Here is a 13126-nt window from a genome sequence, read left to right as displayed (position 1 = left end):
TCGCTTAGTACTATGTTTTTTATCCAACCACAAATCTAATCAAGTGGACAATAGGGTACACCATGATTGTCAATCTGGTCAATGGGACATTGTACGTGGGATTGGAGTAGGTGCTAGTATATTTGTGCCAAATAGTGGGGTTGATGGTCTTTGAAGCTAAGAGTTTGCACTGGAAGGAAAGTGAGTTTGAGCTGTAATGAGCACCCTTTAAAAATTTTAAATTCCTAGGTATGTTTCCTCTTCTTCCCCCTCATGGAAGTAGGGAGTTGTCACTTGCAATACATATGCTAGATAGTGGGGATTAGTGGGGTTGGTGGTCTTCCAAGCTAAGAGTTTGCACTACCAAGGCAAGTGAATTTGAGCTAAACAAAGTGCCCTTTAAAATTTATAAATTCCTAGACATGATCGAAAAGTGGGGTCCGCATTTGAGCTTCACAAAGATTATTCTTTAATTTTTATGAATCTGTAGACTCAATCCCACACCTAAAGTAATAGTATTGTTGTTTCATGTCCGTGATAGAGGACAAGTGATGTTTTTCCTTAAAGCGAGCTCCTTATATGATGTACTAATGTAGGGGTGCATTTGGAGGCCGGTACTATGGTTTGTGTCTCAATCAATTGACATATTTGTGCCATCAAAGAGTGAAATCAACTAAGTGATGTAGAGAAGGGATCTATGGAAATATACAAAATAGGTTAGCCTAACCTATATCCAACCCATAGTTTCAGAATCATAGGAGCCTTCACCTTCGCTTCTTACTTACTATAGTCATCACCTTCCTTACTATAGAGAAGGTTTTTTCCTATCTAAAGCGACCAATGGGAAATTTGGAAATAAAACAACTCATTCCATTTGTGTCACGTGCACCCTTGCATCAAGTGCATGGTGACACACTGGCTGGATAAGACCAGACTACATCATCAGAGATAATGGATAGAAAGGAGTTCTTTGTTTGGATTCGATGAAGGATTGGTTTGGTTTTACTCCCTCCCGTGGGAGGCCCAGAGTCATGCCAAGACAGTGGCCAAGGGCCAGCAAATGGAGGGCCAAGCCTAAGGTCTAGTCAGCCAGGGTTGTTTGGTCGGCCAAACTTGGCTGGGCCGCCAAGATTAGGTGGCTGGGCAGAGTATGACCTTTATAAACATGCCCTTTCCCCTCATTCAAGGGAGGTGGCAGCTGGAGTTTTAGTATACCATCTTCAGCAAGAGCATCCATCTTGTAGGCACAGCCTTCCAGTCCTATCTCCAGCCCCCAGTCCCGTAATAGATCTGGTGGATACAACAGCCTTCCTGCCGTCAGTATTCAGCCCCTATGGCATACCAATTATTTAGCATTGTTTACAGTGCACCAGACATAGAGTTCTTGTGGTGTTCTCTGTGTATGCATTCATGCATCTGTTTGCATACGTATTTCAGCACGCTTTCACACAACAATTAGTCAGTAGATCCCCGCATGCTTCAATTTGTCCTTGTTTGTCCAAGGGGCATGAAGAATGAACCTAAGGCATTGTGAATTGATTGGGCAAGTGCTGATTGGGGAATAGGTAAATGAAGTAACCACAAGTGACTTTGTTGAATAGACTCGTGGTCTGAAATTGAAGTGCAATCAACTATGAGTAAAAATTAATTATCGAGAGCAATGGCAATATAACCATGATACTATAAAAGCAAGGCCTTTGTCATGCATTTGAAGAGACAACCACCATCTGTACTTTCAATTACAATGTATCTTTTATTTGTCCTATAGTGTAGTATCAGAAGGTTGAGAAGAATTGGGAGAGTACCTATGGTGTTTTATACAAAGCAAATTTAGATAAAGTGACTAATGAGATAATTTCCCTCAAGAAGATTCAATTAGAGCAAGAAGATGAAGGGGCTCCAAGAACAGCCATACATGAAATTTCTATCCTCAAAGAAAGGCAGCATGGATGTATGTCATAAGTAGTGCAATTCCAAAACCACAAAAAGTGCCACAAAAAGTGGTTGAGAATTGGGAGAGTACCTATGGTGTTGTATACAAAGCAAATTTATATAAGGTGACGAATGAGATAATTTCCCTCAAGAAGATTCAATTAGAGCAAGAAGATGAAGGGGCTCCAAGCACAGCCATACATGAAATTTCTATCCTCAAAGAAAGGCAGCATGGATGTATGTCATAAGTAGTGCAATTCCAAAACCACAAAAAGTGCCATAAAAAGTGGTTGATGAGATTCCGGTTTGAAACTAAGTCTCTTGGAATGTAACCTTAGTATATTCCTAATAGGGCATGGTGAGGAAGAATTGAATTGTTTTGAACAAATGAAAAGCAAGGCCCTTTCTGTAGATGCAATCATGTTCTTTTGCATCTTGAAGGATTGTGGTGGCAATACAAAAGCAATTGATTTGGACCAAAAATTAATGATGAGATTGTTAGTAAGGGGTTGTTTGGCAAATACAAGGTGTGATACCTTGAATGTAACATTACTTGTGTGAGATGACTTGGTTATGCCCCTATGTTTGGAGGAAGATATATCCTTACATAATGTCAGAGATGTCCTTGAGGTACATGCATTGGTTGTTGTGGATGAATTACTATGTAGCTCCTATGTATGTTGATTTTTATGATGAGGACAATGTTTGGATTGAATGTTTTTGCATCTTGAAGGCCTATGGCAGCATCAAAGCACTTGAGAAGGGAACAAGTTCTTGATGATCTTCCTATTTAGAATGTTGGCTCCTAGTCTCTACATTCCCCTTCTCCACCACTTTCAAGTAAAGCTAATATGTGATTTGCTTTGTTTTGTTTCATTTGTAGAGCTCAAGCAACCCTAAATCCCAATCCCTAAAGAAAAAGTAAGCTTATCTCTATTTTTCTCCTTAAATTCTTGCAATGTACATTAGTCTAACTTGCCTTTTGCTTCATGTTGTATGTTTTGCAGGGTTCTCCATCCCTATTTGCACACATCCAGGTATGCCTATGTGCTCATGCCTTCCACTCTTTTTTTCTTTTTAGTCTACTTTCAGCTTTTTATTTTGTTGTCTTATCAAATTGGAGTTGGGTAGGAGTAGTTTACTTTAGTATGCCACCATGCCCTTCCACATGCCCATAGGCATATGCATAAGGGTTGATGCACGATCGGGTCGGGCCATTCGCGGAACTATTTTTGGGGAGGGTGAGATTTTGAATTTTGAGGCGGATGCGCACTCTCGTCGGTTTTTTTCGACTAATGATGTAATAATGACTGTCAAAAATCCATGTTTTGAAAACCACAGATATCGACACGTGTCACTATACACATTTGCTTTTTACTGTCCCACCACGTTGACACGGTATGACGCAATCTGCCAAAAGTATACCATAGACCTCGACGCGTGGTATGACATCTGAAGAAACTTGCACCATTGTCACCACCTCTTGGCGAGGTTTTTGTAGAAAGACCACCGCGCTAGTTTTTGCAGCAAAAAAGCTCGACACGTGATATGATGCTTGAAGAAACTTGCGCCACCATCACCACTGTGCTGGTTTTGGTGGCGCTACAGTGAGGTTTTTGCAAAAAAGACCACCACGTTGGTTTTTGCGGCATGAAAAACCATAGCGCTTGTCTTTGCCATCCACCGCACTGGGTCTTGCAGGGGAAAAAATCTATTAAAGAAAAGACTATCGCGCTGGTCTTTGCAGGTAATCCCAGCACACTGGTTCTGTTGTTTGGTCACAGGCGATAGATAACGAAGAAGCATCTCAATTCTTGACCTTAAAAATCAACTGATGAAGGAAAAATGGCCTAAATTTGACGGAATAGCCAAGTTTTCTTTAAATCGGGTTACTTCATATTAGAAAAGAAGGAAAAGGGGGGGGGAGAAAAGATACAATTTCAGTAGAGATTACTGCAAGCTATACGCTTGTACAAGTCTTCATGGATTGAGCAATCCACTAATCTCCAAGTTGATAGCCTCCCGTGATGATATCAAAATTCTCTTCCAAAATTTGCAAGCGGACTTGTTCAAGACGGCCCTTGCTTCAACGGCACAAAGTAGTACAATAAGGATATTTTTTCGAGAGCTTCTACAGACGTCTTCTTGAGAAGAAAAAGAGAAAAGCTTGGATAAACGTTTCCGGAACAAGGGCATTCTCTCTCACGTTCCAGAAACGTTTATCCAAGCTTTTCTCTTTCTTCTCAAGAAGACATCTTTAGAAGCTACTGAAAAAGTATCCTTATTGTACTACTTTGTGCCGTTCAAGCAACGTGGCCGTCTTTTTTAGAGCCCTTAAAGGGCTGGACCAGCAGCAGACTGGTCGGCCAACCTGGTCGGCCAGTATGAAGTTGACTGGTCGGTTTTTATGACAGGCCCCTGGGCCTATAAAAGAAGGGCCTCCAGGCCCTCATAAATCATTCTCTGGAGCAGCCAACCACCAGCAGATTGAAGCAGCAGGAGGACCTTCCTTGGGCCTACATCTTGGAGGTGAAGGAGGCACATAGAAGTTGCAGACAAAGCTGAGAAAGGGCTGCCTACCTAGGCTGATCTACAGGCAGTAAGGTAGAGAGAACCATTCTGGATAGAAAGTCTATAGACGCTCGAGGTGGAGCACGCGGGCTGGAGTCTAGAGATAGCCAGCAGATAGGAGAAGTACCTTGTGGTAAGATCAGAGGACCACACCTTTGGTGGGACTCTGGATCTATCTCTTTTGTATTGTGTCCATAGCTTTGGACGGAAATATATTATTTTGATGGTTTCTCTATCTGGTTGGTTCATTGTCTATTGATGAGTCTGCACATCTATCTTATGCACATAAGTTAAGAAGTTTGTGATTCCACACCCCACACCACATTGTGTGAGCTCTTGGGCTATTCTATTGGTCTTCTGCTGTGCGTACCCTCTGTTGGGTCATTTCTAACATGGTATCAGAGCTCAAGTAGGAGGCTCATAGGTGCGGGAGCCTGGAGGCAGGGACCTTGCTGAAGGATGACCTTGATTCATACGCTCTTGGGAATCGACTTCCACGACTGGAGGATTGTGTCCTTGCGAGAAGGAGGGTGACTCAGGTTCAATCAGCCTCTTCAGCCCCTGCTCTCCCTTCCTCCTCCCAGTTTTCTCTCATTCACTATCCCTAACTTCGGAGAGTGTGGGAAACTAGATGGGTCAAGGTGGTGAGGGATCAGCTGGCAGTAGTTGGTCAGAAGACAGACTCGTGCCATTTGGCCTTGATGGTACTAAGGAGACTACCTCGGAGTTTCAAGAGCTTTGTTACGACTGTGACAGCAGGACAGAGGACCAAACCTCTGACGTTTGAGGAGTTGGGTCCATTACTGCTACACGAGAGGAAGAGATGGTCACCTAAATGCTCTCCAAATCTTTCTTGATGTAACGGGATTGTTGAGGACCAATGACGGTGGGTGGATGGCTAGGTTAGCGTTGCTATGAGATGGGCTCGAAGTAACTTACCATGTGAGGATGGGAGTAGGGTGGTGGTCCATGGAGAGAGAGGAGTGTCTTGCGTAGGGCTCAAAATGGGGAAGAGGATGGAGGCAAGATGTGAAAGAAAAAGTACGAGAGGGATGGGTGCTCTTTTATAGAGGCAGCTAGTGGCCCTTATTAGGGCTTAGGTCCAGTGCACACGATTCCACGAATGCGCAGCTGGTGGCTAGCTTTGGGGAGCTTCACGATTTTTGAGGTCAAGTTTGAGCGCCACTGGTGCTCAAATTTGCACCTCCATTTTGGAGGTTGCAAAATTCAGCGTTGGTGCGCCATTCCTGCTCCAGCCAATAGGCTTTTGCCAAGTGTTTCTATGCATTGGCTTTAATGCTCTGGGAGCTGACAGAATGCTCTCTCTGTCCAATGAAGCATTGCCACCTACAAGTCTCCAACACCCTGCAGCTCTTCCTGCAGATCGTGAGACTATGTAGTAAGCTCAGCCAGGGCATTAAAGGCACCTTCATTTTGGTTCACACGCAACATATAGTTTGGGGCCTTGAAGTGGCACTAGCCTTGCATTCTTTATGCCGTGTGCACTGACCCTTAGAGTGCCCGTGCCCGATGGTGTGGCAAAAGAAGCATCCGTTCTCTGACTGATATTGCTCCTGTTCTTCCGATTGGAGGTAACCATTTGTAAAGTCCTCCTGCGCCTTTTCATCTAGCATCTTCTTAGACAAAATTACATAGTTTCCTTTGACTTTTCCTTACCCTTGGTTGGGCCTTTTGTGGCATAAAAAGCAAAAGCTAATCAAGGGGTAATCGGCCTACATGTAAGTATGGCTTCGCTTTTACTTGAGAAAGTGCTCAGTTTATGGCTGATCCGCAGTGTACAAGAAGGGGGGATTGCAGCGATTGTGAAGCACGAAATGCTTGGGTGTTCGTCTTGTTGAGTGAGGAACGATAGCAGATTCAAGGAAGGAGTTGAGCAGCATGGCCTTGGCTGCTGGTAGTTTGAGGTGTTGTTTGTTTGTGTGCTGGCGAGAGGTGGAGTCTGCGAGGTGAGAACCGCTTGCTGGTGTCTGTGATAGCGTTTGTACGATTGCTAGCTTGTCTTTCAAGAAGTGAAGCGGAAGCGGGCGTTTGGAGATCGCGTAGCAGTCTGTTGCTTGGTTGAATCGAGAAGGAGGTGATAGATAAGTCAGTGAGAGGAGGTTTGCACTGGAATCTCTTACAGAGGTTTTCTACAGAGCTCGACAGGGTTCAGTGAAGCGACTAGTGAAGGGTCAGCAAAGGTGGACATAGGTGTTTGTTCCGTTGTTCGCGAAGGAGCGAGGCTCCTCGAATTTCTATCACGAATGCGGTGATTGACGGAGGTTTCTTGTGAGTGTTGGCTGAATATGAGGATCAAGATTGCGGGGGTTGATGGTGGAAAGCAGTAGCAAGAGCCCACTTCCTTAGGGAATGGAGGGGATCCCCCTTCTTCTTTGAGTCTACCACAGGGTTGGTTTGGCATTTTCAGCCACAGTCCTGGATTTTTACTCCTACCTCTTGAGGAGTTTTTAGACCATGATGGGTCTTTTTTGTATCTCCGACTGGAGCTTTTCCTTTCGGGTTTCTTTCATACTTAATAGAAGTCTATTTCATGAAAAACGAAAGAAAGCAGTAGCAAGCTGCAAGAATTGTAATCGATCAACGAGAGGAGATTTGTGCTGAAGCTTGACGGTGTTCAGTGAAACTGCAAAGTACAGATTAGCAAGGTTTGACGGAGATGGTTGTGTGAAGTGCATAGCTTGAGTTCGACGCGTAAGGTGGCACTTATTGTTGTTTCATAAAGAGGTATTTTGCAATTGTTGGTGGATAAGATCAGCCGCGCAGGTGCGTGATCATATAGGCAGGTGCAACGTTCGGAAGAGGGACCATGGCTCAAGACTTCCCTCTTTTCCATGGGTTACATGGAGAAAATTACGAGAAGTTTATGGAGCAACTGGAGATAACATGTCTCATCAAGGAACGGCAAGACGCGGCTTTTATGTTGCGAATCTTTTCATGGTGTTTGCAAGATAATGCTAGGAAGTGGTTTTAGGGGTATGAAGCCGCGCAATAAGCAAGTAACCCGCCTATTGAGGTAACTTTTGCGTTTGCTTTTTTGCAGCAGTATCGGAAAGTGGAGGATCTAGCTAAGCTATGGCAAGAGATTCGAAATTTTGTGCAAAGAGGATCACTCGATTCTTATGCACACCAGTTCGTTAAACTTTGGGACCGTTGGTGTATTGCTTGGGATACGAGCAACCTCCTTTATTGTTGAAAAAAGAGAGGCTTATAGCAGGGCTCAGTAGGCTGCTTCACATGAAAGTGGAATTGAAATCGGTGGCTACTTACCAGGAAGCAGTAGAGCTGGCAAAGAGCAAGGAGTTGAAGATGCTTCGCATGGAGCAGCTAGGTAAGGAAGTGCAATAAGCTCCTAAGAAAAGAGAGAAACCTACTATGAATCCTACAGTTTCGTAGGTAATGGGACGAAGTGCAGAGGATGATGGATTGTGTAAGGAGATGCAGGAGGTGGTGGGTTCTCAGCCTCAATCTCTTGGGAGGAGTTGGGAGAGGACAAGCGAGAGGGTACAAACCGCCATACCAGAACCAGGAGTATAGGTAGGGCAAGGAGTAGAAGTTGGGACGAGGAGCAAATCAAAGAAGGTATGAGCCTTGTCAAGGTTACAATTGTGGAGAATGGGGTCATTCACATCGCCGAATTGTGATAAGCCTTTAAGAAGAGGGTGTGATATGTTTCCTTTGCCGAGTAATTTGAATAATAGAGCTAATCACTTTGGCGTGGAGATCATGGATAAGCCAAGCTTAAGTGGTTTGACACTTGAAGAAAAGGGAAAGCAGAAGGTGGGTGAAGTGCATCTTGCAGTTTCACCTATCTACCTGGAGGAACCTCAAGTGATACCTGTGAAAAGAGCTAGAGAGAAGGAGCGAGAAGATGCTCTAACACATCGAAGAAGGGGAAGTAGCAAGAGGAGCCGTCAACGAGTAAAAAGAAGTCAAGGCCTAGAAGACGCTTCCAGACAACAGGTCTACCACCAGGAGGACTTTTTCCAGAAAGATTTGATAAATAAGAAGTGGATATCTCCGGATTGGGGAAAAGGAACCTTGATACTTCTAGATAAAAGAGGGCTAAGGAAAAAATTCAACATGGTAGATAAGATGGAGGGTTTCCTAGAACCCAAAACTTACCATCAGGAGGACTATGTTTCGAAGATGTTGGATACTGACCTTACTATTGATGAGCAGGAAGCTTACCGGAAGATGTTGGTGCAATTTCCCAAACTCTTCATCACCTCTAGGCGCTTATGAGGGGTTTTCAAGGCGAGGATCTTCGCATTGATCTGAAGGAAGGGGCAACCTTCAGCAGTGACCTCTTGCCCCCCTGGATCGCATATATACACCCCAATGCTACCTCTCCCCGTGCTCTTCTGGAAAACCCCATCAAAATACAAAATGGATAGGGGTCCTGTCTCCTCCTGGGGCTGCTGTGCGGACTGAATTACAGCCTGTTTCTTGTTCCCTCCTTTGATTTGCTCTTCAACCTCCTCTGCCATTTCCCTCCCTGTGAGCATATCAGCCAGTGTGGCCCTTGTTAAATGCTCCGTCACAAATGAGAAGTCAAATTCTTGAAGTTCAGCCAGCCATTTGACAATTCTCCCCACGGGGTCAGCCTTCTTCACAAGGTAGGACAACACCATTGAATCCGTCAGGAACACAAAAGGCCTTCCGCATCCAATAAACGACGACTAGCATAATAGATGGGCTGCGTATACCCCCGATCACCCTTTTGGAGCAAGATTGCAGCTACTGCATTCCTCCACAATCCCAATTTGAAAGTAGCCCGAGTAGCCATCACATACTATGTATCTCTCATGACCAACCACTTCATCCAATATCTCATCCTGGAAGGGAAGAGGGTAGTAGTCCCTCTTTTTCCATGCATTCAGTGGGCACATATCCATACATACCCTCCACTTCTTTCCTTTCTTCGGGGTGACCACATAAGATACCTGTTCTGAATCATTCACGGGGTATATAAAGCCTGCCTTGAGCAGCCTATCAACTTCTAGCTTCAAAGCATCCGCCTGTATCACACCCAATCTCCTAAGCTTCTGAACCACTGGCTTGGCTCCAGGCTTCAACTTGATTTCGTGCTGACTTTAGTAACCCTCCGCATCTGCCAATACTCTGTAACAAAAAGCTGAGGGAATCCATCTAACATATCCAGATATATGCCTCCTTCTCCCAATCTTCTAACTAAGGATTCAACATTTGAACATTAGCTTGTTGGGTATTTCCGGAGTCTAGGGTGTGCCACCTAGGTGATGATGTGGCAGTCTAGGTCTAGGGAGTCTAGGGTTTCATACTTATGAGCATTGTACCGTCAGTTTTGTTATCGATGATTATGGATTTGCTCTGCATGTATCTTTGGCTTCCACCTTGATTGTCTATCTCTTACATGGTATCAGAGCAGGTCGCCGCCTGCCCTGCTGTCCAACAGTCTACCTTGCTGCCCCGTCTATTTCCCTCTGTCTGCTCAAATCCTATTCCCTCAGTTGCTAGGAGTGTGACGTCAAAACGAGCAATTAAACCCATCAAGAATCATATCATCACGTAGTCTAGACTAGAATTCGCTGGAAGATGGAGATGTTTCTTGACTAGATATCAGGAAGAGGTGCTGGTTGGGACGTAAGGTTGGAGCATCATTGATTAGGAGCTGGTGTTGGCTCTCTCCACCAACCAGGGCACTCAGTCGTGCTCGTGAAATAGAAAAGTGACGGGTTGTTCAAAAGCGCCGCCTCAGGGATCCCTCCACGTTACGTTACATCAGCACACTCCGCCTTCTTGCTCATTTGCAATCTTCACCATTTCAGAATCGCCAGCAATTCATTCTGTGGCCAGCAATCCATTTTGTGGAGCAGATACTGACCTACAGTCGTGCTTGCTGACGAATGGGACATAGTTGTCACTCCAAGAACGCCAGTATTCTATATGATGATTAGTACCACCAATTGGCTTAGGGATTCTACTGTGACGACAGGTTTGTGATCTTTTTCTGAAGAGAGGTAGCGTTGTCAGACACGGTGGTGGCGCAAGCATTTTTTTTAAGGTGACGTTTTTTATACAGCTCGCAGATATACGATGCCAACTTCCAAGGCTCCTACTTGCTTCAATCTGTTGATCATCAAATGTGCACTCTTTATTTGCTGTTGAGCTTGTTACAACTGTCACGGAAGCTACAGTCAGCACCTTCAAGCCAATAGTTCGTGGGCACAAGGAGATTGTGCCTTACAATTAACATCGGCCTGTTCTAGTCATTGCAGCTAGCTCAGATTCAATAGTCTTCATTTGCTGGTTTTTCTCTCTCTTTCTACCCATGGAGCCCAGCAAGAGCATATTCATGATTGACAAATTCAAGGGTGAAAATTATCCCATGTGGCAAACGAAGATCAGACTGTTGCTTATGCGTGATGGGGTTTGGAACCTCGTCAAGGGCACAGAGCCTCGCCCCTGTGGTGAGGAAGGTTCAACTGCTATTCGTGCTTGGGATGAGAAGAACGACAAGGTGCTGGCACATATTGGCCTAGGGCTGGGTGATAATCTCATACATCACTTGGACCTCAACAAATCAACCAAGGAGACGTGGGACAAGCTCGAGAATATCTTCAGCACCAAGATCAATAATTCTTAAGGTATTTCTCAAGCAGAAGTTCTTCAATATGCGCATGAATATGATCAGTTGTTGGCTGAGCATTTGAGCACTTTAGGCTCCCTCACTCATCAGCTTGAGGCCCTTCGTGCCCATGTTGATGAGGATGACAAGAAGGCAGTGCTCCTTACTAGCATCGAGGCTATTTCTCGATATTCTGAGCATGGATGTTTTTATCAAAGCTATACTTACATATTAATATAAAATCCAGGCAAAAGTTTATGGAGCTATATTTGTTAGTTTCACGATTATTGATACACCATGTATTCTTTTATATATTTTCTTTTGTATTTTGAAGTAAAAGATATAATTCCGGCGCGAAACTTTCTATTTTTTGGCATAAAAGTTTCAAATCCTGGCGAATACTTCAAACATTTATTTTTATTAGGACATATCAACTTTCAACACCAATATAAAAGTTTCACTTGTTTACGAAACTAACATGAAAAAAGCATCCATGATTCTGAGGTTCTTCTTGTCTTGCGTGTGGCTCGTGAGATGACTTATGATGAGATGACAGCCATACTCATTGATGAAGACCGTCGCATCAAAGCCTTACAGGACGCTTTAACTTCCAATGCTTTTCTCTCTAAGTACAAAGGGAAGCGGTCTTCCAAGCCATCTAAGCGCAATTTCTGCCAGAAGTTGGGTCATACAAAAGACAAATGCTACAAAAAGATGGCCAAGGAACAAGCTAAAGAGCATGCCGCACTTGTGGCCGATGCGAAATCATCTGATGGCGACATGGCCACTTCTACTAGACCCGAGGAGGAGGTTCTCTCTGCTACACTGGAAGATCTCTCCCTCTCCGAGGAGGTAGAGGTTGTTTATTGGCAGTAGTCTTTATCAGTGTGATGGGTACTCTGCCTTGGGTAGTCCCCCTGAAATGAGTGTGTGAGTCAGTTTGTCTTTTGATTTGTGAGTCGGCCTGAGGGGACAGTTAGTCTGTTTTTTCATCCTACCTATCCTTGCCTGTTGCAGAGGCAGTCGATAGAGCGAGCGAGGAAAAGCGAGCGGGCCCAAAAAAGCGAGCGAGCTTTTCCACAATTTCCTTATCGAGATACTCAACATAGCTTTGTGGAAACCACTATTTGGGAAGATTCTCAAAAATAAAACTTATGTTACTATGTGTAACTATACCAACATTGCGAATTATAGTCTACCTTAACTTCCAATTGGAGCCATACTCACCATTATGCAACAATAGTATGTGGGTTTGAAAGAAACCAAATTTCCACTCCAAAGCGGATTCCATTACTGATACAACAATTCTTTTGCATTTGAAATGGGTCTTATTATCAAACTCCTTCAATAATAAAAACAAATGCGTTGCTTGATATGTTGAACATAGTAACGTAAACATCACTTCACCCATATGCAGGGAAAAAAAACTGTATGTAGACTTCATAGCATGGGATTGTATCAACACTTATGACATTCAAAATGGTTCTTCTTACTAAAAGTGTTATCAATCATGAAAGAAGTGAATGTTTAAAAATAGTTCACCCGTATGTTGAAAAACCCAAGTGTCATTTATGACATTCAAAATTGTTCTTGCAACCATCTTGTAGTTCCTAGAGATTTTGCCCATACTTTCAACCCCTTCCCTTCAACCACACTGAGGTATCTAATAGTTTTATAAAACACTTGAGATATCATCACCTCCTAATACAAAACCATTATTACTATTTGTAGAACACTTCAGATATCATCACCTCTTAATACAAGACCATTCTTACTATTTGTATAACACTTGACATATCATCACTCCTTCCCTTCAGCCACTAAGAGGTACCTAATACTTTTGTAGAACACTTGAACCATTCTTACTATTTGTAGAATACTTGAGATATCATCACCTCTTAATACAAAACCATTCTTACGATTTGTATAACACTTAAGATATCATCACCTCTTAATATAAGACCATTCTTAGTATTTGTAGATCATTTTAGATATCATCGCCTCTTAATACAAGAC

The sequence above is a fragment of the Dipteris shenzhenensis genome, chromosome 19, assembly GCF_047967505.1.
Source record: "Dipteris shenzhenensis isolate YYH24624 ecotype China chromosome 19, Dip_SZ_1.0, whole genome shotgun sequence".
Classification (NCBI taxonomy): Eukaryota; Viridiplantae; Streptophyta; class Polypodiopsida; order Gleicheniales; family Dipteridaceae; genus Dipteris; species Dipteris shenzhenensis.
The sequence above is the reverse complement of the archived record's forward strand: the minus strand, read 5'-3'. Positions refer to the sequence as shown.